Raw genomic sequence first — 26,068 nt, forward strand, 5'->3', positions numbered from 1 at the left:
AATGATGAATGATCAAAGAAAAGGGGGAAGCCACTTTGAATGGTTTGGTGTATGGTTCAGATACAAACAAAATGACTCTAGAGAAAGAAGTCTGAGAGCTAGCGAACGTTCCTTTATTGTGATACAAAGTTCTCTTTGGTAATGTATTTGCAGGACAACACCCTCTTGCCTTGATGTTCTGGAGGTATTGCTGCGTGTTTCATGAAGCAGTTTTCTGCATCACCCCGTTACGTTTTCAGTTGGTCTGTAGGCTCACCCACTAGATCTTTAACCTAGATTATTTTCGCAGTTTTATCCCATGTTCTATCTGTTGTATCTCGCATTGTTCTCCCTGTTTTCTCTGCTGAAAAATTAAATAGGACTTGTGAAGCTGGTAATGCTGCACCCTACCAGTTTGCCTCAATGCTATCCTGGAGGGACCCTTTCATCAACAATGGGACATAGTCCAGACTTTCTTCCCATTTGGCCTTCGGCTTCTCTGGCAAGGCTGCCAAGGAGGATACACACTGCGATCATATTGTTGACCTCTATCCAGTAGGAAATGGAGTGAGACCATCATTTCATTTCATATAGGTCTCCAGGGACAATCAGATGGAGATGACTGTCCATAGGTGTGGGCTGGATTCGAACTAGTGTCCTAAAATGAGTGTCCTTACTCCATTACCCATAATGCTTGCTGTGCGTTGCTGCAGTTTGCCCCTCAGAAAGGCTAATGCACAACCAGTTAGTGACCCCCCAGGACTATTCTACTTTGGCTGGTTGCCACCTTTTCTGGCAAGTGTACCGCTCATGTCTTGAACTGTGCCAGACATACTGTTCGTGGTTCATTTTCTGCTCTGAGCTTGGCTGCTCAACAAGGCTATATATACACCGGTTGTATTCATGTTACATACAATCTGACACTCACTAGATAGTCTTGGGATTAACAAGGCACCCATTGCTATACAACTTGTGTTGGAAGCCAGAAGAGCTGGTGGTGAATCCCATGCCTTCCTTTCTCCTGAAAGTCTTCAAGTTTCTTTTTGGCACGTAGATGCAATCAGGCACAAGATACTTATACTGCCAAGGCTTCTTGCGGAATAGATGACATTTATATTATTATACAGTTTACTGATCTGAACATACCATTGCCTTGCCCTTATAGCCCAGGGCAGGTTCTAATCAGCTTGTGTGTAGGCACCAGGCCATCTGAACGTCTAAGCATGAGTAGAGACAATTTGTGCATCAGCTGTGAGTGTTGAGTGAACATGATTTCCAGCTGAGGGCATCCAAATGTGTCTGCATCCTGAGCATGCATTTTGGTGGTTTAAAAGAGAAGCGCTGGCCCTAAGGATCTTACATTTTAAATAAAACCGATATCTATTCTGCAGTCACTTCAGGTGGTCTTCATTCTAGGGGTCAGATCCTCAGCTGGTGTAAATTGGAGTAGCTCCATTGAAGTCTTTGGAACTACACTGATTTACATCGGCTGATTTCCTTTTATTACTTCACAAGGAAATTGCGGTCTAGAACTTAGCACATGAGGCTAGGAATCAGGGCTCCTGCATTCTAGTCACACTTCTGTCACCGGCTTACTAATTTACCCCAGTAAAGTCACTTACTAATTTCTGTGTCTTGCTTTTTCCAGTTGTTAAATGGGAATAATAATACGTATTGCCTCATGGGGGTCTGGGGCAATTTGCTGTTGGCCGAAGTTTGGAATCATTGAGCTCATTGGATAAAAGCTTTGAGATCATTGGATAAAAGAAACTGTCTAAGTGCAAATATTATTTCTTTAGAAACATTCGTGACCCTACTGAGTGTAATCTGTACTAATCAGCAGGTGGTGTGAGGCTGTTGGTGTGGACATATGTGTAAGAAATAACATAGAGTACAAATCTTCCAGTTAGCCCTTGGACCTTATTTTGTTCTTACTGTAAATCAACAGTAGCTCCATTGAAAGAGGTTATCCTGGTATAAAACTGGTGCAAGCACAAAGAGGGTCAATCCTATTGGACCTGATTCTGATCTGAGTGTCAGCAGTGTAATTTTACCGGCTTCAATTGAGTTACCACTGATGTACATCAGAATAAAAGGCATCAGAATCACAATACTGCTACATTGCTTACTGTACTGTACATTGCTTATTGAAGTTCATTGTTTATCCTTAGATTTATTATAAAAATAAAATTCCAGGTTTATCTAATTATTTAAGAAGTCTTTAAAGTTCGCCAGCCACGGAATTTGGTTCCAGACACTATATGGATCCTGGGGTTTGATTTGGACCATTATAAATCTCTTTCTCAGTGTAGATATGGATATGATGCTCATCAATGCAGTATTGGAGCACTGCACATATGTTACTGAATTTATCCTCACTGAATTTATCCACCTTCTTGTAGGAAAGGAGTATGAACTCTACTTTACAGACCGGGCATGGAAGGGCCCAGATTTGTAAAGGTGTTTAGGTACCCTGGATTCTAAAAAGCTTTTGGGAATCCCACTAGGCAACTACCTGCATCTCTAGGCTCCTAAATACCTTTACAAATCTGGCCCTAAGGTATTTACCCCTCATCACCTAGGAAATCTGTGGCAGAGCCATGAATTCATGCAGATTTCCTGAGTCCCAATCCAGTGCCTTAACCAGAAAAAAAATGCGAATAAAAAGGTTACATGTGTAATTTGAATCCAAATTCAGGCTCGGAGTTCTGAACAGCCCTAAAGTTTGGAGAGCATTTTGATCAATCTCTAGTTTCTTTTGAATTGACTCTCAGTCAATTTCAATGATCTACAGTGATCTGTGTAGTAAGCAGCAGCTGCTTGTTAACCTGTTTCAAAGATGGACTGGGAGTAAGGGCAGGTAGGGGATAGAGGGGATGCATACACAGAGACACACCCACTGCCAAATAGGCCATCTCCTGTTACTATCTCATCAGGTACTACAGTGAATGAAGGTGTTGTGTGTCATTTCTAAGTGTTGCCTACTATCCAATGATGCAGTTAAGAAAAAATTCAGAAAGATAATTTACAAATTTGTGTTTAATATGGGACCTTGTTCCAGCTATTCTACTCCTGATAGTGCAGAAAATACACTCAGTTTGATCTCCTGCATTAAATCGAATATCCTTGTTTGACACCATTTTATTTTTCTTTCTCCCTCTACTTTCCTTTACACTATCATTTAGTTTGATTTTTCCTTCTCAGTTTATATTTTTCTGGCCAAAGTTTCAAGAAAGATTGCCCGATTTGCATTACATTGCACGTAACAAATTGCACTTGCAAGCTTCTGAATTTACAAGTGCAAGTGGTGCTTGCATGGGAAAACGGGGTATTTTCTTTGTGCAAAAGGGGCAGGTTCAAATTTGGAAGCTGTGTGGAAGTTCTGCTGACAATTTGGCCCCTGCCATTCAATAAGCATGTGATAATTTTCTTTCCAACAGGGGATTTTATTCACAGTAGAATACACATTACAGTATGTGCTGTACCATCATCTACACTTGGGCATAACAAATAGTGACATTTGCAGAACAGAACTATAGTGATGTTATGTTGTAAATGTGTTACATTTAATAAGAATTAAAGTTTTTTTAAAAAGGGGAGGAGGATAATTTTCCAGAGTCAAATTAAGGGACTTTTGATTTGATCTAATTGCTGTTTTCATGTAAGTGTGTAACTGAAACCAAGCATGTGATTCAAAGCAATGTATACACAGTATTAACTAGAGTCTTGGGTCTGATCCAAAGCGCATTTAAGTTGGTGGGTGTCTTTCCTTTGACTTCAACAAGCATTGGATCAGATCTTAGAAGAAATGATAAAGATCCTGTGATTTAAAACTAAACCAACACGAGCTAAGGGATGGGAGCTTCTGAGGTCTAGTTCTGGCTCTAATGCTGACACACTGGCCTCACGCAGGTCACATCCGCTTTCTGTCTCACTTCACCTGTCTGTAATCTGTCTGTTTCGCATCACCCATTGCTTTGAACATATACCAGTACCATAAGAAAGCTGGGTGTTATTACTGGAGATTCGGCATCTGCAACACACATGTGCACACGCACGCTATTTCCCTTGAAAAGACAGTGATGGTTGTTTTTGGTTTGGAAGATACAAAAATGATCTAGTCCGTGGCTTGTGCAAATCGTTACAGCTTCATTGATCTCACTGGAGCTGCACAGTTTTACACCATCTGAGGATCTGGCCTAAGATAATATCATAAGACTCTGTCAGCTCCAGTTATAAACCATTCACAACGCTTGAGTTTAACTTGTATTCATTTCCCTCCATTTAGCTGGATGTCACATGTCAACAACATAGAGCAAAGGAGTGGGGAAAAGAGAGGTGTGTTTTTAAGCAGGCCAATGGAATGAAATGTAAGTAAATTAGTTTTCCAGTAAATATATCCTGTAAGAATATTATTGTGGCATATTATTTTTATGTAATGGAGGATACGGTGGAATATGCATATGGAAATACCATTAAAGTTCAAAGAAGACACAAAGCTGCTTGCATCTAAAATATAGGGTCTGATTCTCCGCTCACTTCCATCAGCTTTGTGCTGGTGTATCTTTGCTATCTTCAGCAGAGTTAGTCTTGACTTACACTAACATAAGCTAGAGGAGAATCAGGCCCAGCAAGTTCTGAAGTAAGGCCCCTGATTCACTGAGGTAAGTATATGATGGATTTTATATAGGGCTGGCTGGAAAACAACTATTCTGTTTCATTAGAAATTTCAAGATTTTGGCATTTTCTTTAGTTCCAAAGTGGAACCCTGAGACTTTATGAATTTGTTTGAGAAGGGGAGAGAGAGCCCCCCCAACCCAAATTATCCAAGTGGTTCAGGCACTCACGTGTGATGTGGAAAATACAGGTTCGTCTTGATGCTCTTCCTGATTTGGGGAAGGGACTTGTACCTGGCTCTTCCACATTGCAGGTGAGTGGCTGAACCATTTGGCTGTTCTGGGGTGGGTCTCTCTCTCTCTCTCTCTCAAATTACATCCTGGTCTGGAGAAACCTTCCCAGCATTTTCATTGAAACCAATACGCATCTGTGAAACATTTTTCTTTTTGGCGGAATGGCATTTTCTGATGGGAAAAATAATTTTGTTGACATTTTTTCAGTCAGTTCTATCTATAAGTCCACATGTAGTTCCACTGAAGTCAACTGGACCATTTACATGTTTAAAGTTAGCTTAAATATGTTGGTGAACTGGGGGCTATGAGAATTGATGGGCCTGATGCTGTAAGGTGCTGTGGACCTGTACCTTTAATTGATTTGAAGCCCCTAGTGGGTAAGCGTCCGTGAGCTACAACCATCAACCTAAAACAGTTGCATAGTAGGGCAAGTCTCCAAGCATTGCTGTTGGTAGAGAAATTAATGGAAAAGAGGGAAATCATAAATTGTGCACCGGTATATAATATATTAGTGGTTTAGGCTGGATAGTCTCATCATTCAGAAACTAGACTGAGTGAGCACAGCCTGTCAGGGTTTGACATTGCCAGTTCATCCCCAGCTCTCCCTATTTAATCATCTTCTGGAGCTCCCTCAACAGAGGGCGGGGCGGCGGGGGGGGGAAAGACAGTCAGATGTTAGAAAATAAGTCAGGCTTGCTGTGAGTCATTGCAGGGAGTCTGTATAGTGGAAGCACATCTAGATTAGTAAAGCACTCAAGAGCAAGACGTCCAGCCACCCCTGCCCATAAGACATCAGCATGCTCTCCTTTACTAAGGGCTGCAGTACAAGCAGAAATCCAGCTTTTACTTTCTAGCAGTTTCTTTGGCTAGGCCCCGTCTAGCAGCATTATGGCTGATGAAAGTCCCAGAATGCATCTGGATTCCACCTCCTCAGGTCTGAGTTCCCCTTTCTCCTAGGAACTAAGAACACCAGTGAAGCCCACCTCTTCCCAAAACAGGAGCTGTGGCTGCGCAAGCTTCTTCCCACTCCCGACCTGCTCTGCCAATGGACCTAAAAGAACTAGCGGTGAGATGTTCAGGCTTCATGCTGCTTCAGTCAATTGTGACAAGTTTTTTTCCCTTTGTGATATAGATCCCTACCTACTAGGAATTGAACCAGCGGTACCAACTTTTTCACACCGGCCACTGAACAGCCATGCGGGGGGGGGATAGCTCAGTGGTTTGAGCATTGGCCTGCTAAACCCAGGGTTGTGAGTTCAATCCTTGAGGGGGCCATTTGGGGCAAAAAGTGGGGATTGGTCCTGCTTTGAGCAGGGGCTTGGACTAGATGACCTCCTGAGGTCCCTTCCAACCCTGATATTCTATGATTCTAAATCCATTGCCTATAAACCTGACTTGGATTAATACCAGTGACTGACAGATCAAAAGCTCCATAGCCTGATACCAATCTCACAAGTGTCTTATTTCTCTACAGTTATCCTCTTTTTCAGTCTTTTCAATCTGACCGTTAATTACCTCCTGCTGCATCGTGTGACTTTATGTGGTTAGAATTTCTCTCATCTGTGAATTTCACACCATACATTTAAAGGCACTGCTGGGTCTGTTGAAGGCATGTGAGTTGAATGCTAGAATGTACGTTGTTTAAAGAAAATGAGCCGTACGATATATGGGCAGTAGCATATTGAAAAATATCATAAAGCCAAGTATCATGGACAGGACGCTGTCCACTGTCCATGTGCAGAGCTGGGTAGAAAACAGATTTCCATCCCAAGAAAAAAACTGAGATTTTGAAAAAATGTTCATCACAAATCAGGATGAAAAACCAAAATTTACATTTTTTTCACTGAAACAAAATTCTGAACATTTCTGTGTTTCAGGTCATTGGCAAAGTTTGGCTTCAATACATTCAAGATATTTTGTTTATATTATGACTCTCTCTTTTTAATTTTTTTAAGTTTTAAATATAAAAATAAAATTTCAAGATTAAAAAGTCATTTCAAAATGAAAAATCAAAACTCTCGATTCTGAAAATGTTGAAATGGGACGTTTCAACATTTTGGAAGTGTTCTTTCCCCCAATTCTTTTTTCTAGTTTGTTGTTGTTGAAATCAATACAATTTCACAAAAAGTTTTGATTGTGTGGAAATGACATTTTTTGACAGAAAATTGACAGATTTTTTGACCACTTTTATCCATGTGTACAGTACTGAGGTAAATGCCACCCATGTGTCATTGCGGAACACTATCAGTTGTGTCTCTGTATACTACGGGTGCGCTTCATCATCTCAATCTTATCTCCATACACAGGACACTAAGGATTTTTTGGAAGAGTTACTCTCCTAAATGAAATAAAACTGCTGCCCAGTGGGACTCATCCATCATTTAACTAATGATTTTACATCACTGGAATGCAGAAAAGCATCTACAATGAAAAACAAACAAACCCTGTAAACAATTAATCTATTTCACTGAAGGCCATCAAGTTCTGCCAAAGATTAGTTTGGACAATCCATAATGGACTTCTGCAGATCTCAAAGCTTTTTCGATTTCCATAGTTCAAGTTTTTAAAGTGACCTTTCTCTGTGTGGGTCCTTTTTAATAGGAAATGGAGTTCATTTCTGAGTGCAGTCACAAAAGTAACTTTTTTCTGTGTTTTTGCAAAAGTGGACCCATTTGAAGCTCTTAATGACATGGAAGACATGCAAAATGTCAAGTACTTTTTGCGACTCTTTCACGTCCCTCTAGTTAAAACTGTGTTGGGCGCCAACGTTGCAGGATGTATTGCCATTGACCCAGCATCTGCAGAATCCTGCAACACATGTCCAGTGACTACAGTTAGATGAATCATATGTAGCATGGGCCAAGTTTCATCCCAGAAGGATAAAAACCAGCTACGGCACAGGAACAAACCCCTGAAAATAACAGGAATTGGTTTTGTATTTGGGCTATAAAAACAGGTTAGAACAGCCTGGCTATTTGCTTCTATTTTAAATTTAAGTGGTATTACTCTGTTAACCACTTTCCATTTTTTCTTCTTTTTACCATGACATAAGAACACGAGATATTTTAGAAACCAGAACAGGGCCATTTGCACCAGTATGGCCTGATGATAATTTCTGTCCATTACCTGAACTGACCCTCATTCCAGAGATGAACTGTCTGTTTCTTAACATAGGCCTCCCACAAAACTTCCCATCCCCTTTAACCTATGATAAACCCCATAGGGGTTGAGTGCTCTCAGAGAGGAGGATGGAAGGACTGGAGGAAAGCTACCTTTTGCCCCTCCTCCTGCTCCACTCTGATTGACATTGTACAACACAAGATCCTCTTGGTAGGGATTGTTGGTACAATTTTCAGTATCTTCTGAGTCACTTAGGAGATACTGAAGTCACATTTTCCAAAAGCACTTAGGCATCCAAGCGTCATAAAAAGTCAATAGGGCATAGGCTTCTAAGGGTCAGATTTTTAAACGTATTTAGGCAACTAAAGATGATGTTAGGTGCCTAGTGTGATTTTCAAAAGTGATGAGCCTAAATCCCATTGAAATAAATGGGAGTTAGGTGCCTAGATGCTTTTGAAAATCTCACTAGGCGTTGATCTGAATCTTTAGGTGCCCAAATACCATTAAAAATCTGATCCTTGGTGCCTAAATCACTTTTGAAAATGGGATTCCTAAATAGAGCTGGGAGAAATTTTTCAGATGAATCTTTTTTTTCACCGAAAAATGCAGATTTGTGTTGACTGAAATAGTTCACAAATTCATGTCAAATTCACCAAATCGTTGTAGTCAGAAAAAAAAAAATTCAAATTCAGAAGTCATCAAAACGTTTCGTTTACATCTGTTCAAAATGAAACGTTCTGACTTTTCAATTTGAAACAGTTTTTTAAAAGGTTTAGTTCATTTTTCCCCAAAGGTTAAAAAAACCACAAAACTGAAATGAAATGTTTTCTTTTTGGTCAAACAAAACGTTTTTGGGTTTTTTTTTTCATGAAATTAAACTTCTTTGACTTTTGCAGCTCACTGAAACATTGACAAAAATATTTTGAATGGTTCCCAAACTATTTTTGTTTTCAAGCTTTGGGTCAGCCACTGAACCGAAAAATTGGTTATTCGCACAGCTTTCCTCGTAAGCCGTGTGTCGGTATTTAGATATAAATATCAATATGTGAAGTTGCAACTCCATGCACACCCATGGCAGCATTATACGCAAAAGTTCAATAAGAATGACAGATGAGGACAATGCCTTCTGATGGTATGTTAGTGCTGCATTTTGTGGACAGACAGCGTCAATAGGCTCTTGGGGACCACATTGATTGAAACAGCTGAGGGTCAAGATAACAGATATTTAATTTGATGTATTTAAAGCTCTTCAGCAGGGAGTAGGACTCCTGTTGCTGAAGAGATAGGGTGGGGCACACAATTATAGCCTTTCCCTCTTGCAGACCCCTGTAGCTCGCACAAGGATGGTACAACTTTTCAAATAACAAAGGTATTTCCTGAGAGAGCCCAACCACAAGGCTATGTCTGCACTAGGGATTTGCCCCAGTTTCGGTCATCAGGAGTCCAGCCTCCCCAAGCGCGAAAAAAAAAAAAAAGCCGGAGTGCCACCGAAGCAAAAAAACAAACAAACAAAAAAGGCCAGAGTGCCGCTCCTTGCCACCCTAAGCACATGCTTGGTTTGCTGGTGCCTAGAGCCGACCCTGCCACCCGCTGATGTTATGGCCCAATGCAAACCCCTAGAGTAGATGGGATTGTTAAACTGCAGTCTGCACTGTTGCAATTTATCCTGGCTGGGCATCTCTGTTTTCCTCTGTTCTCCTGTATGTTTGGGTGTGGTTTAGTGGGTATGGCTGGTGGCCAGATCTAGAGAGAATCTCAAAACACATACAGTGACATAGTGAGGATTATTTTACAGAGGGGTAAACAAATCTCCTTTCCCCCCCCCTCCCCTTAACAGTAGGTTGGTAAAGCCGGTGAATTTTAATAGAGCCCTAAAAAAAAAAAAAAAAAAGCATCTGCTTGTTTCCTAGGTACACCACATTACCCACAGCGAGTCTTACCGCTCCCCGAGAAAGTTTGTGCAAGTCCTAAAATAATTTCATCCCACTGGCCCACAAATATTCCCATTTGGTAAGCCTTATATAGAGTAATTATTGTTTAACATGGCACCACAGCTAGGCCAGGGTTTATTTTGGGTTCTGTGTTATAAAAAGCCGTTTGTAAAAAAAAATTACTGTATTTTCCAATCTGTCATGTTGAACAAATGGGTCTAGAAACTTGTTCGTTGACTTTGTTGTTGTTTATTTTGCTTTAAGAGTCCGCATTCATCAAAGTGCTGGCATCAGTACCAAAGCCATCTCGTCATCGCAGCCCGGCGTATTTAAACGTGTCTGCACTTTAATTATAGAAATGTCTCTGGCAGGTAGCCGGTTGTTGTGGGACTATTGACCTATGTTGGTGGAAGACACATGTGTGGAAGAGGGGGTGAAACCTTAACAACCACAAATATAAGAAACTGAATATCATTGGCAGGTAACAGGTGTGACCTTTGAGGAGGAAGTTAAGCTAAAACTCTGACCTGCTTCCCTTTTCACTGTTTTCCAAATGGCACTTAGCACTTTAAATGCTCAAAGCGCAGCACGGCTGTTAAGCAGCTAATTCCCACAACTGCTTTGTAAGGTAGGTAAATGTATTAGTCCTGTTTTTCAAATGGAGAAACTGAGGCAGAAAGAGGTAAGTGAATTGCCCCAGGCTACATGGGTGAGTTAGCTTGGATTAGAACAAAGGAGCTTCTGGCTTCTTTCCTTATGCTCATTTCTCCAGACCATGCTGCTTTGGATAGCAAAGTTCTTTCTAATTTTAATAACTGGTTGTACAAACTACCATGTATATGTATAACAATTGCTTTGCCCATTTTTGAAATGCAGCTACCTCGCGGGTGGGAAACAGCTGCTGTTTAATGGTGCGTAGCAATACTTTGCAATATTTTAGAACAGGATGGGAAGAATATTACATTTAGTTATGTAATTACTCAAGTTGGAACTTGGCCAAGACCTCAAAATTAACACCACATACTCTTACAAAGATGGTCATAGCATCTTTAATGATCACAAAGGAGGCAAGTGTTATCTAGGAGTTAGAGCAAGGATCTCTGAGTTAAGACTCAGATTCAGTTCTTAATTTTCCCAGTGTCTCATTGCATGACTCAGAGGAATTCCTCTCACCTTTCTGTGCCTCAGTTTTACTCGTAAAATGGAGTTAGTGATACTCACTTACCTTGAATGGGGCAGGGTAGGGGCTAAATTAATGTTTGTAAAGCCTTTAATGACCTAGAGCAACACGTGTAACAGTATTATTACAAGTGGTGTGGATCTTGGCTTTATTAATGGTAAGTAGTACTAGGCAAAGAAGGCTGGGACCGAATGGAGGAACCAAATGTAGATAGAGTTCATTGTTATCTGTGGGGGAAATGATCCAAGGCACACATCGCAGTTGTGTCCACACACACAAAATGACACGTTCTTTGCTCCAGAGAACGTACAGTCTGAGATAGATAAATATACAGCAGATCGACATGTTTGCTGGACAGGTAGATAGTTGTATTGGGGAGTTTTTCTAAGTTCTCAGGTGCTGTTTTCTCTTCAGTTTGTAGGACATTTCATTGTGTAACTCCTCATTAACTTTTAAGAGGAGCTACCATTTTAAGAAGATTTTAAAGGTTTTTACCCACACGAATATGCTCCAAGGAGCCTCTGAGTTTCCAGATTATGGATTAAGGTGGGAGTTGGTTGTTTTGTCTCAGGATGCGTGAAGTGGTTGGAACAAAATAGGAACCAGACCAAACCTCCATTTTTAAATTTAAACCAAACTTGTCTGTGAGGCTTTTGTTCTCACAATGGCGTCTGAATTTTTTGTCATAGACCAAGAATACCAAAAGAAAAGCCTTTGCACATGGTACTTCAGGCGTCACAGGAAGCAGGTTGTGTCATGATATACGGAATGATAGAAAACAAAGACAGATACAGATTACCACACAGCTTGAATTCTAAACTTTGCCTCCTTTGTTTATCACAGACCACACCCTGCATGAAACTCTGTACAGCCCATAGAGACATCTAGTGGCTGAATAATACCCTGCAAGTAAACAGACAGTAGAAGAAGCTGAAGTTGAAGAGAGCTGCTTCTCCTGGTGTTTCCAAGCTGAAGGGAAGAGATGTTTTGTTTCCTTTTCTATATTTTCTGCCATGTCATGCCCCAATCCAAGTCTCCTCTGCATGCATTCTGTGCCGTCTTCCCTCTGAATCTTGATCTGCAAAGGAGGGAGGAGAAAACAGTTTTTCATGCTGATCTATTTTTGTTCATGTAGATCACTGCTGTTCAGACTTGGATGTGACGAGAGGCAGGCTCAAGACCACTCTGTCTTCCTTTGCTTGAGGAACGCAGCTACCGCACTAGCACAGGACTGGCCTGGGGAACACAGCAGAAAACGATTTTCAAGGTAAGGCAACAACATTTCTAACTTGTGCGGCAAAATGAGCTGCAGCAGATCAAAGGTTAACCTGTCATAATGCTGGCCATAGCAACACAGACAATAAACCCCACAGTCTCCTTATTCACCACCCCAGCCGTTGAGATCTGTTGGCATACTTTTCATAAAGACTATGCTTGTCTACAGTGTCTCTCTGTCGATGGGATATCTAATGGACCCATCATGGTTATATCTCAGCACCAACAACATCTCGGAGCCCCCAGATGTGGACTCTGTAGAGTTTCAAGGTCAGGACCTTCTCAGTAAGAGGGCCTCCACTACTGAATTTGCTTGCAACATTGGTCTGACAAAGCTTGAGTTGGTTGATCTGCAAGGCATGCCTACAAGTCCTGTATTTTCTTTAAGAAATGGCTGGCGTAAGCCAGGCTTTTGATTAGGAGCTCTTCTTTATATTGACTATTGTCATCTCGGCGGTTTCTAATTTGAGGTTTTACTACTCTATAATTGCACACAGAGAGCATAACGGGCACCTGTTTTACAGGTTTAAAAAGAGAGAAATTCTATTTCTTTGACATCGTCTATACCAGTCCTAGTCTTTGGCTGGGAGGAAACAGAACCCAAGCATTTGAAGTGGCACTGATGATCAAAGAGGAAATAGGAAAATTTCTCTTATTTCCTAAGCTTCTTTCTTTGTGTTTTTTCTGCAACCAATCTTGGTTATAATTCCTCCCAATCAAGCTTCTGGACGACGTAAAGGACAGGTAGCAAACTTCCCCCAAATAGCTACGCCAATGTGCATTAGGATATGTCTACATTGCAATAAAACACCCTCGGCTGGTCTGGGTCAGCTGACTCGGGCTTGCAGAGCGTGGCTGTAAAATTGCTGTATAGACATTTGGGCTCAGGCTGGAGCCCGAGCTGTGGGATCCCACGAGGAGGTAGAGTTGCAGTACCCAAGCCCTGTGTGCCAAATCAGCTGACCCGGGCCTGCCGAAGGTGTTTTTGATTGATGTGTAGCTGTACTTTTAGTCCTTGACTAAGAGGAGGGCTTATTTTAGAAATTAGAGGAGTTCAGTCTCCATGTTCCTCCAGTCACAGGCTCTCCTCTGCTGGGCAGTTGGCTGCCAGTAGTGATCTTCATGAGCAGTTTTAAAGCTGTATAAAATATCTGACTCTTTGTTTTGCTTCTTCATATCACATGAAATGTGCAGAATGCATGCTTTCAATGTGGAGCCACCTTTGCTCAAAATTGGCTTTTTTATGGAAAACATTTGCAAGCTGGCCGCCTTCTGCTCATCCCCACTGGGTTCCTATTTTACATTTCACCTTGGTCTTCAAGGGCATCAGATAGCCACTCCCTCTCTGGCGTGCTCTTCTGCCTGGGAATGGTCTTCTGCTGAGGCAGGAGGGACCACCCCACCAATAATGCAGCAAGAGCTGGGAACATTCCGAGTGAGCGCCGTCCCTGAAGCATGCTAGGGATTAAGCACCATCTTTGATGTAGCTCAGTAGAGCATTGGTGGCCTTGTTTAGAGCCAAGAGTGTTTTCCCACTGCATGGTGTGACACATGCGAGCTACCTGCCCACGCTAAAAGAGCCTCGTGAGGATTGGACGAGGCAGAGGACCATATCAAAAAATCCCCTCAAGGGTCTTGTGAGGAGAACATCTGACATGCTAGTGAAGCAATTGAAAGTTACTTCCCCTGCACCCCCATGCACCTCCTCCGTCTCATTTCCTGAATCTGCTACCCCAGGGAAAATCTGACCAAATTTTAGCTCAATAGATTAAATAGACTGCTAGCATGCTACAGTGTTGGGTGTCTCCAGACATAAGGCCCAGTCCCACAAGGCGTGGTGTGTCCTTGACTCCTGTTGACTTGTGTGGAAGTTGAGGTTATTAGCATCCTGCAGGATCAGAGCGCCGATTCCAGGTTTTAGGTGCTGTGGTGACTGGGGAGAAAGATGACTTTTCAATTACAGCCGCCCACTGTTTTGCTCTGATATCTAAATTTGCCATCTAAAAACCCCTGCAAGCACAGCCAATATGGCTGCATGGCAGCAGCCAGGGCTCCAACTTGTAGGATAATACAGTGCTTATCTGCATGCAGAGACATAGACGGCAAGAGATTTAATGCAAATGTAGCCTCTAGCAGCCTCGGTGCCTTCTTGCAAACTATTGATTAGGTGTCTGATTTACTTTCCCTTGATAATAGACCATAGGAATAAGCCAATAGAACGAGGAGGAAGAAAACCTGTCATGATCATTCGATGCAGCTGGCGAGCCAGTGGAGAGACAAAGCCATCTGATTGGGTTGGAATAAAGCTAGAGTTGGGGGAACTGTCTTAGCAACAGCGGAAAACAACTCCCCCACTTCTGCGCCCACTGTACAGCCACGCTGGAAAGTTCCTGATTATATTCCTTGATTCTTTTGTTTCACTACAGCCCTATTTGAACATGACTGGTTTGGTTTACAATGTGTGTCTGTTTACCTGGTCACTCCATGGTCCTTTAGAAAGAATGAAAGGGTTTCTGTTTTCCTGACCAATCTTATTCAAACCCAGTATTGATCTCCAGGTAAAATGATATTCCATTATCTTAATTACCTTCATTTTGAAATCCCTCCGTGTGGGCATTTTGGGCTAAAATTGAAGGTGGGTTTTTGTCTTTTGGGGTTTTCAGTATCTTACTTTGGATGCATTTCCAAAGCAGATGAAACTGTGCAAAACTGTCACCTCCAGTATGATTTGATTTTTATGGTACAATATTACATTCTAAGGGAGACAGCCAGCTCTTGTGGTTAGAGCTGGAAACCCGGTTTGTAAAAGCAGCTCTGCCAAGGTCTTGCTGTGGGAACGTGGGCAAATCACTTCACCTTTCCCTGCCTCATTTTCTCCAGATTCCATCTGGATCTATCCTGCAGCTCACACAGTCCACATCAGCCTGCAACATGGGTGGTGCTTAATTCTTAGTCTTAGAGTTTAATGTTAGTAAATTGTGTTGAGATCCTAAAATGAAAGATACCTTCTCTGCCAGGTGAATGCCACTGAATAACATTGAGTTCCCATAGTAAGGATACTCCTTTATTGCTGGATAGGTGAAATCTTCAGTTTCCTGTACTGCAAGTATACAATATGGGGAGCCAGCAGGGTCTGGTTCCTAGGTCACTGGTCTGGGAATAAGGAGAAAAGAGTTCTAATCCCAGCACGACCACTAACCTGTGTGATTTTAGACAAGTCACTTCAACTCCTCACACCTCTTTTGTCTGCCTTGTACTTAAGGCAGGGGCTGTTGTTATTATATGTACATACAGCACCTAGCACAATGGGGTCCTGATCAGACTCATGACCTCTAGGCACTATCCTGAGGTAATTATGAGGTGTTAGTGGTGGGGTTTTTTTTGGATAAATCAAGTGAAAATGCAAAGGGCAATTAAAAAAAAGTTGTGAATGGAGATAAGCTGAACATTTATTGGAAACCAAACTTAGGCATTTTGAGTCCTCTCTGGAGATGACCTTCATTGTCCTCTTCTCACCTGCTGCCTTGTTCAGCTCATAAGCATTCACACTTTTATCTCACTATTTTCATGCTGATAATAGGCATAGATTGTGTTAGTCCTGCATCTGTTGAGATGGCGGGTATGATAATAGAAGCACTGCCGCGACCAGTATATATTGGCCTTGTCTTAGGACCATGTCCAATAATGTCTAGGTCAGGGAGCATTTAAACTGCAGAGTCAGGGAATTTAGTCAGCTGTCATCACTCCTTAATTAAAAATAGCAGAGACTCACTTGCATTCCATTGCTGTGTGTTAACTCATTTGTCATCTGTCCTCTTCTCGCCAACCGACCACCTTCTCACCCTGAAAAAAATAAATGATGGGCACAAGCTTAGGAAGTACAAAGGCAATGTGGCAGGTTTTAAAAGAGAGCACATTTAAGAAAGAAAATACCTTTTCACGCAATACATAATTAACCTGTGGAACTCATTGCTGTGAGATGCTATTGAGACCAAGAGTTTAGCAGGAATCAAAGGAAGATTGGACCTCTATAATTATGTGGGATGTCCAGTTTCATGCTTCAGGGCATAAGCCAAACAATAACAACTTGGGGTTAGGAAGAAACTTTTTTTCTAAGGGAAAATTAACCCATAATTTTCCACTATGGGGTTTCTTGCTCCTTCCTCTGAAGCAACTGATCCTGTGCTGTTAGAGACAGACTGGACTGTCAATTTGATCCAGTCAGGCTGTTCCTGTGTTCCTATCTACATAACTGATTGAATTCCTCACTTCCCACTAAATGGAATTCTACAATATCTCTGCTTTCTCTCACCTCGCAGTAGGTTTCACTAATTTCATTGCGAAATTCCTGAGGGATCAGTGAGATGGCAGGTTACGCAAAGGTCCCGAAGCTGCAGGGAGAGATAAATAGTGTGTTGTAATATATTTATTGGCTGAAAATGCAGCCCCCTTTTCTCTTCCCCACCAAAAAAAGGGGGGGTGGAGAATACATTGCCTGATGGAGACATTATTTAACACTTGGAAGCAAGAAACAGGTCTGGCAGTGGGGAGAATTTTTCTGATTGCTGGTACTACAAATAAATCACTGGTGGAATTACATGATTCTGCCCATACTTACACCAAAGTCCATTAATTTCAATGAAATTACTCCTGGTATGCACCAGTGTAAGTGATAAGAGAATCAGGCCCAATATGTATCTGACCTGTTACCTACATCCAAAGAAATGTATGTGCAGGTCCATTTGATTGATGTGGCGCCAAATTCAATCCCTGGTGTAATTTCACTAAAGTTAATTGTAACATCGGGGTGAATTTGGCCCTTTGTGTTCAATTATTATTATTTAGTACATTTAATATGGTTGTGCTTAGGGACCAACCAAGAACAGGGCCCTGTTGTGCAAGGCACTGTACAAACATACAGAAAACACAGAAAAAACCTTTCCCCAAAAACACATGAACAAGAGGGAATGTTACAGTTTAGTAACTTAACATCTCCCAGTGGGTCAGTAGCTCAACTCGACTGGTTTCCACTCTGGGTATTTTAAACGAATTAGGTGCTCAACTCCCATTGAATTTTAATAGGATCTGGGCATCATACCGCTGTAGGTTCTTTTGAAAATCACAGCCTCAGCTACTTTGTAATCCAAGCAGGTATTGTGACATGGATTTATAGCTATTTGTGTTCCTGTTCACTGAAACCTTTGACCAGTCAGACATGTAGAGATCACTTTCAGTTGAAACCACTTGTCAGCTCATGTATCCCAAGAAGGGTTGCCACTTGTGGCTGCTAAAACAGAGCAGGAGTGATGCATGCAGCTCACCAGTTGTCTGGAATCTATTCTCAGCTTTTCCTGCCATTGTAAGGACAGCACTAGGCTGCTACATGGGGGACCTCTCCTAAAATACTTTCCGTAAAGAAATAGACTGAAACACAGCGCGTATGACAAGAACTAACAGTATTCTAACTCCTTCAGAGTTTTCCCCGGAAGTTTTCCTTTGACCCTCAGAGTGGAGGCCTAATATTGTGAAAGTGAAACCAACCACGCCATCCAGCCTCATATCATTCACCCACAACACCAGCCCACTATCCATCAGTTCTTTGAGTAAACCAAGGGCTGGTTTCCAGGGCGGTCAGTCCATCAGCCCAAATCTGCGAGTTGCAATAAATCGATGTGGTGCAAACAGCAGGGACAGCTATCACTGTATTCCGCATTCTGCAAGGGAAGCAGGATTAGAAGACCCATTGTCCTTTGGCCCCATAAAAGTAGGATTCTACTACTTGAGCTGGAGAAGGCCAACTTTAGCCAATAGCAGGGGCAGGTTTCATAGTCTCTCTGTGGCCTACCTGTTAGATTGGGACATTGCTCGCTCATGCACACAAAGCTAGCATGTTACAAAGCCCTCTTTGCATGGAACTACCATTGACTTCGCTGGGAGGTGTTCATGTGCAGACCGGTGACAAGATTAGGATACTTGGTGCCCTTCCTGGCAGTGGTATGATTCCTTTACAGTGGACATGCATGCACAGCCTGGAAATGGAGCCCCCAATTCATCAAAAGCTTCTCTAAATTGCATAAATCTTTGGCGTGAATCTGGCCCAGGGCTTAATTTGTGCCAGGGCTCACCAGGGCTGAGCCCCGGCACCTCTGGGCTTGGCAGTTCACAGCCCCGGCACCTCTAGGCTTGCCATGTCAGTTATGAATGTAACAATATTGCTTGAGCCCCAGCACCCTTTTCGTTACAAATTAAGCACAGATCTGGTCCCCTATTCAAAGAAACATGGAAGAGTAAATAGATCTGGGATTCTCAACCCTTTTCTTTCTGAGGCCCCCCCAACATGCTCTAAAAACTCGGCGGTCCAGCTGTGCCACAACAACTGGTTTTCTGCATATAAAAGCCAGGGCCGGCGTTAGGGAGCAGCAAGCTGGGAAATTGCCTGGGCCCCCATGCCACAGGGGGCCCCTCAAAGCTAAGTTGCTCAGGCTTCGGCTTCAGCCCCGGATGGCAGGGCTTAAGGCCCCAGGCTTCAGCCCCATGTGTTGGGGCTTCAGCTTTCTGCCCTGGGCCCCAGCAAATCTAATGCTGACCTTGCGTGGCAGACCCCCTGAAACCTGCGCACAGCCCTCCAAGGGGCACCGGACCCCTTGTTGAGAACCACTGTAATAGAGGAACCAGGGGAAGCTAACTGGTTTTGACTGAGTTTTGCTTTGAGAGTTTCAGTTCTTTCAAAGAGATATTCAAGGTGTGCGAATCCAGGGAGATTGAAATTTCAAGTCAAGGTTCACATGGACCCTTAGGAAGCAAAGTCATTCAGTTTGGGGCAGATCCAGGACAAATTTATGTTAAACTGTTGAGAGGGGTAGAGAACTATGAAAACATTTTAGAACCTCAAAAAAGTTTAGTTCAAGTTTGGTTCTAGGGTGATTCCAATCTTCATCTGAGGGCCTCAAAGCACTTTATAAAGATTAAGCCTCATAACGCCCTTGTGAGGTAGGTTAATCCCATTTTACGGATGTGGTAATTGAAGCACAGAGGTTAAATCCAACATTTTTTAGTGTCCACTAATTTTGGATACCCAATTTGAGAAATTAATTTTTCAGTGGTTCTTACCCCTGCTTTTCCGATTGACTTCAGTTGGAGCTAGAGGTCTCAGCACTTCCGATAATCAGTTCCTACATGTCTCATGTTGGACATCCAGTGGACAGTAAAGAAGCTGAAGTGACTTGTCCAAGGTCACACAGAGAATCTGTGGCAACGTTCGGGCTAGTACTCGTGTCTCCTGATTCCAAGTCGCCTGCTTTAACCCTTAGATCACACTTCCTGTTTGATCCGATGTCGACCTTAAAGAAAATCAGTCAGTTAATATTTCTCCACTGCTGGTCTTTCTCAAAACTAGAAAACAACACTCCTGCAATCTTTCTCCACTGTATCGAAGTCTTTGTCTCCTCTCTAGAAACCCTAGAGGCTTCTTATCTTCATGTCAGTGGAGACGTTTTCAGACTGCACCAAACTTTTTTCAGACTAATTAAGCTCTGATGACTTCAGCTGTATTTGCAGCTCCTGATTAAGGCCATGATACTAATTAAACTCTTAAATGATTAAAAATGCAAATAGTCAGACCTGTGTTCAGCAGCAGGTTTCCATTTTCAAGCTTCGGGACAGCAGAGTGAATATGTGGCAGAGTCTCTAGTGGAAACAGTCTATTTTTAAACAATTTTGCTACATTCCACTTCATGCAGAAGTAACATTGGCTGCTCGGGCAAGCGTCTCATCTGTCTCACAGCTAAAGAAAAAGATTTGATTAAAACACAACCCCTCACCACTACCACCACCTTGCCTATTGGTGCCCTAGCTGTGGCAGTCTCAGCAGAGAGGCTGAGAAACCGAATGAGCCATGGGCATTGAATTACCATCTTGACTCTAGGCTGATTCTGCTCCCACAGAAGTCAGTAGCAAAATTCTCAGTGGGTGGAAACTACCCCTGTGCAGAGAGCATACGTGGGATTCAAGAGGAGCATAGGCCCTGTACACAGAGGTGCATTAAACCCAGTGGCACTATAATTGGGTGGGCCTTAGGAGAGGTTCCATTAGGTCAGGATTGAGCCGTACTGGCTAGGTAGTATGAGAGACGCTTGCACTGCAGCTGCCAGTGCCGTATCTCATCTCATCTGGACCACAGAGAAGGCTTTCCTCTCAAGGGCTGAAAAGTCAAGATATTTCATTGACATCACAAACCTAGGAGCCTAGGGATTTCCATACTGGATCAGCAGAGGGGTTTCTATACTCAAGTATCCTGTCTCCGCCAGTGATCAGTACCTGATCCGTCAGAGGAAAATGTAAGAACCCTGCAACCCGCAGCTATAATTGTAATGTGCCCAGAGGGAAAGTTTCTTCATAATTCCTGTTAGTTAAATTCATAGTAAAAGAAATACGTGAAAAAACAGATGGGAGGACGCCATATGGATGCAGCTAGTGCTGGTCACATCGAATGAGCCAGATCCTCAGTTGGCAAAAATTGGCGCATATCACTTGGAGTTGCATCTGTTTACAATAGCTGAGGATGTGGCCCCATTGACTCCCATGGATGATGCTGATTTCCACCAGCTGAGGATCTTGCCTATTATCTCGACCTGGTTCCAGTCAAATAGTTCCGGTGATGTTAAATGGTGTCTCTGTCATTTAGGTGACGACACTTTTTCTTGCAAGACTCTCCTTTTCACAGACTAAACCAAAACAAAAGAGTAAGAGGTAACTACTCCACGTACAAATGGTAGATTTTATCCACCCAGTGACCGTGGGATGCAGGTGTTTCACAGCCGGCACAAGTTAACAAGGACAGACGTGTTGGCCAAATGCCAGAATGATAAAATTGTCCAGGGAGGAAAAATAAAAGAAATCACAAGAATTATTCCATGCTGAGGTTTTGTACTTTTGTGTCTCCTGAAATGAACACATGGGTCAGTAATCAAAGGTTTGAAAAGTCATTCGGCCCCTCCAGCGTGCTCTCCGAATTAGAATGCAAACCATCTGCACCCCACGCTACAGCTCTCCTTAAAGGCTGCAAGTCAGATTCTGATCACCGTTCTACCAGTGTAAATCCAAAGTAACTCCCTTGAAGTTAATGGAGTCGCTCTGGATTTCAGATTCTGACCTATGCCAGAATAACATCTATGCCAGAATAACATTTGGGGCCCCACCTTTTTACACTGTATCACCATATTAATGGGCTTCTCTGCTCCAGAGCTGATGAGAAATCTCAGAGGATAGTCTCATTTTAATCAATCCCACTCGGCCAAAATTTGCTCTCAAAGGAAATAGAAGCTATGAAGACAAGGCAGCCCAGTTGCTGATCTGCAGCCTCCCATCATCATTCACTTCAGGGCCAGGTCTGTGGTGCCAGTCCCAGATGCCACAATAAATCCTATGCTTTGTCTAGACATTGTAACGTTGATGGCAAGTCAGCGGGAGGAAGGATGTGCTATGTATGTACTGAAATATCATGCACGTCCTGACTGCTTTGCAGATTGTGCTGCTTTGGAAAGCTCATATTGTGAAGCAACAAATCTAAGATGTTATGTATATGGATGTAAATGAAATTGCAGCTTCTGAGAAATGGATGCAGAAGTTTAAAAGAAGAGATGGGCCTGGGCCCTTGAGTTTGCATCCAAAGCCAGGTTCAAGGATTTTGTTCAGCCCGTTGTATAGATAGGGGCCCAGACACCATGATTATGGGTGTATCTGAAATAGATTTAGTTTTAGATTTAATACAGTTGGTCCCAGTCACTAATTCTAGATCCAGGAAAGCATAGGGCTGTTTGGATCCAGGGTTTGATTCAGGTTCTTTTCTGTCCAAGTGATTTTTTTGTATTTTTGGCTTAGAAGAGGAAAGCAATAACCAATGGGTATGTTTTGTTTCTCTTAGATCTCCCTTGGCAACTGAGTTGACTGGACTTCCACCAGGTGAGAATAATCGTAGAGGCAAAGTTAGATACAGAGGTAAATATTTGCCACGCATCACATTGCCACATTGGAGGGTGTAATTCTGCTCCTGCTGAAGCCAGGGGGAATTTTGCTGTTAACTTCAATGGGAGCTGAATCAGGCCCTAAATATGTATTTAATAGGTACTGAAAATTTTTCCTCGATAATTTACTAAATGTCATTTGAATTTAAAATGAATTGTACTGTATTGGTACTTGGTTAAATGTTTTAAAATGTGCATTTACATTGAAGCCAATATGAAACCAAAGATTTAAAATGCCTTCCTCTGAGTGTGGAAACTTCTTGATACATTTTGGTTTCACATGTGAGCCATGTGCAGTTCAATTCTGCATGACGTTGATGTGAAAGTAGAGGAAACTTTTTTGTTTTTGCCAGAGTTTCACGTTAGGCCAGATCTTCAATTGGTGTAAATCAGTGTCTCTTTTGACTATGTCCATTTACAAAAGCTAAGGATCTGGCCCTTTGAATTTGGGGGTTCACTCAAAGCACAGCCCCCAACTCAGGGTTCACAAGCCCCAGGCAGGGCAGAGCTGAAGAAAATATTCACACAAACATCTTCACAGTTAACAAGTTCCTTGCAGTTCTAGTAATAAGGCAAAGCTTTAATCTGAGGATTCTGTGGCTTTGATCATTCCTTTAATTGACTTCAACATGGGTTATGTACATACAGCTGCTGAGGTGATAAGGTTCCAGTGTAAACCTCACACACTTTACGTTGGTGGCTTATTTTGTATCCAGAAATTCTGAATAAATGTACAGCTTTATAGTTCCCATTTTCTTTCTCATTCCCATGTGTACACACTTTAAGTATCATAACTGTACATAAATGTGCAAGCATGATATGCCATGAACTCTGTTGCATAGAAATAAACATGATCTCTACATTTAGTGTTTCAAACTGGCCCAAACGCTGCAGACCTTAATCCCTTTGAAGTCCGAGTAAGGACTGAATAAAAACAGTGTAAGGGCTACAGAATTTGGCATAAGCTTGTGAATTAGAAACACAGTTTCTCCCTACCGTTTAAGAATATAAGGCTCTGATTAGTGGTCAAAGATCCTGCAATATAGTTAGGGCTACATTGTGAGTTGGAGTACACGTCCGTTTCCCGCCCCCCAACATTTCTCATAGCCTGTTTGCTCTTTGTGCTTCATTTCAACATCTTGAAAATTGAAAATGTCATTCCCAAAATTATTTGTTCATTGCCATTAGCAGGCGTGCTGCTTCCAAGACAAGAACCTGCCATATAAATGAACTCAGTGACCAACTGGAAGTTCCAAAGTGCCACGGAAGTAGCTGTTCTGCTGGTATTTGCAGACATGACTAGGAGAGGAAATGCCAAAAATCTGATGAGAGACCTTGTTCTTTTTGTCCTATATTCTGGCCTCACAAGTTGCACATCGGGGTGAGGAAGAACGTGTGTGGAGTGTAGGGATGGATGCAGGTACCATTAAGTACTAAAAGTAGCCTTCCATATGGAGTGGTGGTGTCTCTCAGGCCCCCTGTGTGCCCACCCCATTCCTTGCTACTGTGCAGAGAAAGGTGAAAAAAGAGATGTGGAATGGGTGAAGACATAGGCTTAACTGTGATATTCACCACGCTTGGTGGTGGTGGTGGTGTTATTAGTTGTATTGGGGTAGCAACTGGAGGCCCAAATTATTATTTATTATTATTATTTACTGTTTGTATTTTAGTAGCAGCTCAGTGCCCCCGCCATAGACTAGGATCCCATTATGCTAGGTGCTGCACAGAAAAAGAACAAAGAGCTGGTCCCTACCCCAAAGACCTTACAATGTAAGTATAAGACAAGAGACGACGGATGGAGACAGACAGGGGAGTGCAAGGAAACAGTGAGATAAGGTTGGCCAGCCTGGGCCATATTGTACTAGGCGTGGTACGTACACATAACAATACGATGGTCCTTGCCCCAAGGAGTTTACAATCCAAGTCACAGCAGATGGAAGAGAGGACAAGGAGACAACAAAACAGTTAAGATCACCACAGCAAGCAGCAGTCACAGCATACCAGCTGCCTAACCTGTCAAGAGTGTTGTAGGCATCACAACAGATGGTGACGATCTAAGGAGAAATTTGAAGGAGGGTGGAGCAGTAGCCTTGTATGTTCTTCTCTTAGGATTTTCTTCTGCTACTCGGCAGTACTCTCGTTAATGCTAGGCTGGATTCCCCTGCTCTCAGCTCTGCTTGCCACATGGTATATGTGCAATGCTCTATACCTATCGGCAGGATCAAGCCCCAAGTGCTGGAATGGAGTTTAAATTTTAAAGGGCCAGATCCCCAGCTGCTGTGACTCAATGGAGCTGCAGTGAAGTCAATGGAACAGTGCTGGTTTACACCCACTGCGGCTCAGCCCTGTTGTCTTTCAGAGGTAGCCTTTTCTGCCTGCCTCTGTCAAAGGCCAGCAAGTGTCTTCCCAGGAACCCCTGTGCTGTTTCCTGCCGTGCTCCTGAGTTTCATTGTGTCGACGTTGGTCATGTCGCTGTTCTTAATCTACTTCTGCCACACTTAGTTTTTGTTGTTTGTTCTGAAATTTGGTCTCATTTGCTGTCGTCCTTGTGCCAGAAATCAGACAAAGTCAGAGGCAAGGGAGACTCGTCTGGTTTATGTCAGACTGCACCACTCTGGAGGATTGTTCCTGCTGTGTAGCTCCACCTGCTGGAAACAGCTCAAAAAGTGGATCTCACAAACCTCTAACACACCCCTTGCTTTCCATCCAAGAGTATAGATTTGAAACTGAGCAGACAGCTGGTACGCTCTAACACCAACCCATGTGTCTGGACCTCCATTGTTCTTGTCAAATCATATCTGTTCCCTATCCAAAGACTCTCCAGTCCATAAAACCAGGTGCTGTGATTGTATTCATGCCTAAAATACCATCCTCCTATGGTCTTTGGACAGATCTAAGTTTCATTTCAAATCTGTGATGGATTTTGCTGTGATTGAAGCATTTTAACTTTCCTTTGTGGTTTCCAGAGACAAATCCATTTTGTCCAAATCAACCCTAGATCTTTTTCCTGGTTCACTAGATCATCTCTCACTAGGGCATCTAAACTGTTCCATCCTGGGTTGCTGTCTCTGAAACATGATTGCTGTATCCAGCCTTTGAACCTCAACCTTTTCAGGTTGGAGTAAAGCTAGCAAAAAGATGCGACCACCCCTGTGGTTCTGCAGCTTCATGAGTTTTTCAGCATGCTCACTCTCCTCGTGGGACTGGTGCAGGAAATACTTGGCAAAGTTCTTTAGAGCCACATCATCCCGGTCAAAATAGAAAGACATGCTGAGGTACATGTAGGAGGCGTAAAGCTCCAGGTTGATCTGGCGGTTGATAGCCAACCTTCATTGCCTCATGCTTTTCTACTCTGCTCAGTAATTACCCTGAAAAAGATTAGCAGAAGGACTTAAAGATTGGGGCTGCCTCTGATTCTCACGTCAGTTCTTCATCTTCACTGAATTTGCAAGAACTGAGTACATCATCCTCTATACCAGCCTCCATACAAAAATTAATAGCACTGGCACCAAGGCCACAGAGGGTTTCCTGATGCTGCCAAGAAGAGGGGTGCTAGCTGCAGAGCAGGGATCTGCATCCTTATGTGCTGGGGATCTTGCAAACTTCAAAATGCATCTGCTTTATTTCAGGTCATGTACTGTCCTGAATAGT

The 26,068-nt window shown here is 42.6% G+C and overlaps 3 long non-coding RNA genes across 5 annotated transcripts in view; 2 read left to right on the forward strand and 1 right to left on the reverse strand.

Moving 5' to 3' along the window:
- LOC141976067 (uncharacterized) overlaps window positions 1-12,222 on the forward strand; it is an 88,933-nt gene extending 76,711 nt beyond the window's left edge. The window contains exons 4-7 of the long non-coding RNA XR_012636061.1: window positions 4,268-4,349; window positions 5,847-5,955; window positions 6,364-6,521; window positions 10,205-12,222. This is a non-coding gene — a long non-coding RNA (uncharacterized LOC141976067). The remainder of the gene's footprint in view (window positions 1-4,267; window positions 4,350-5,846; window positions 5,956-6,363; window positions 6,522-10,204) is intronic.
- A 34-nt stretch (window positions 12,223-12,256) lies between these two features.
- Window positions 12,257-26,068, forward strand: part of LOC141976064 (uncharacterized) — a 127,781-nt gene continuing 113,969 nt past the window's right edge. For all 3 annotated transcript variants that reach the window (XR_012636056.1, XR_012636058.1, XR_012636057.1), the window contains exons 1-2: window positions 12,257-12,387; window positions 22,318-22,355. This is a non-coding gene — a long non-coding RNA (uncharacterized LOC141976064). The remainder of the gene's footprint in view (window positions 12,388-22,317; window positions 22,356-26,068) is intronic.
- On the reverse strand, window positions 12,301-24,524 carry LOC141976069 (uncharacterized). Its single transcript, XR_012636063.1, has 5 exons — window positions 24,431-24,524; window positions 19,506-19,735; window positions 16,708-16,786; window positions 16,168-16,238; window positions 12,301-12,356 (listed from the first exon to the last, which is right to left on the reverse strand). It is a non-coding gene; the product is annotated as an uncharacterized LOC141976069 (long non-coding RNA).

The sequence above is a fragment of the Natator depressus genome, chromosome 22 (assembly GCF_965152275.1).
Source record: "Natator depressus isolate rNatDep1 chromosome 22, rNatDep2.hap1, whole genome shotgun sequence".
Taxonomy (NCBI): domain Eukaryota; kingdom Metazoa; phylum Chordata; order Testudines; family Cheloniidae; genus Natator; species Natator depressus.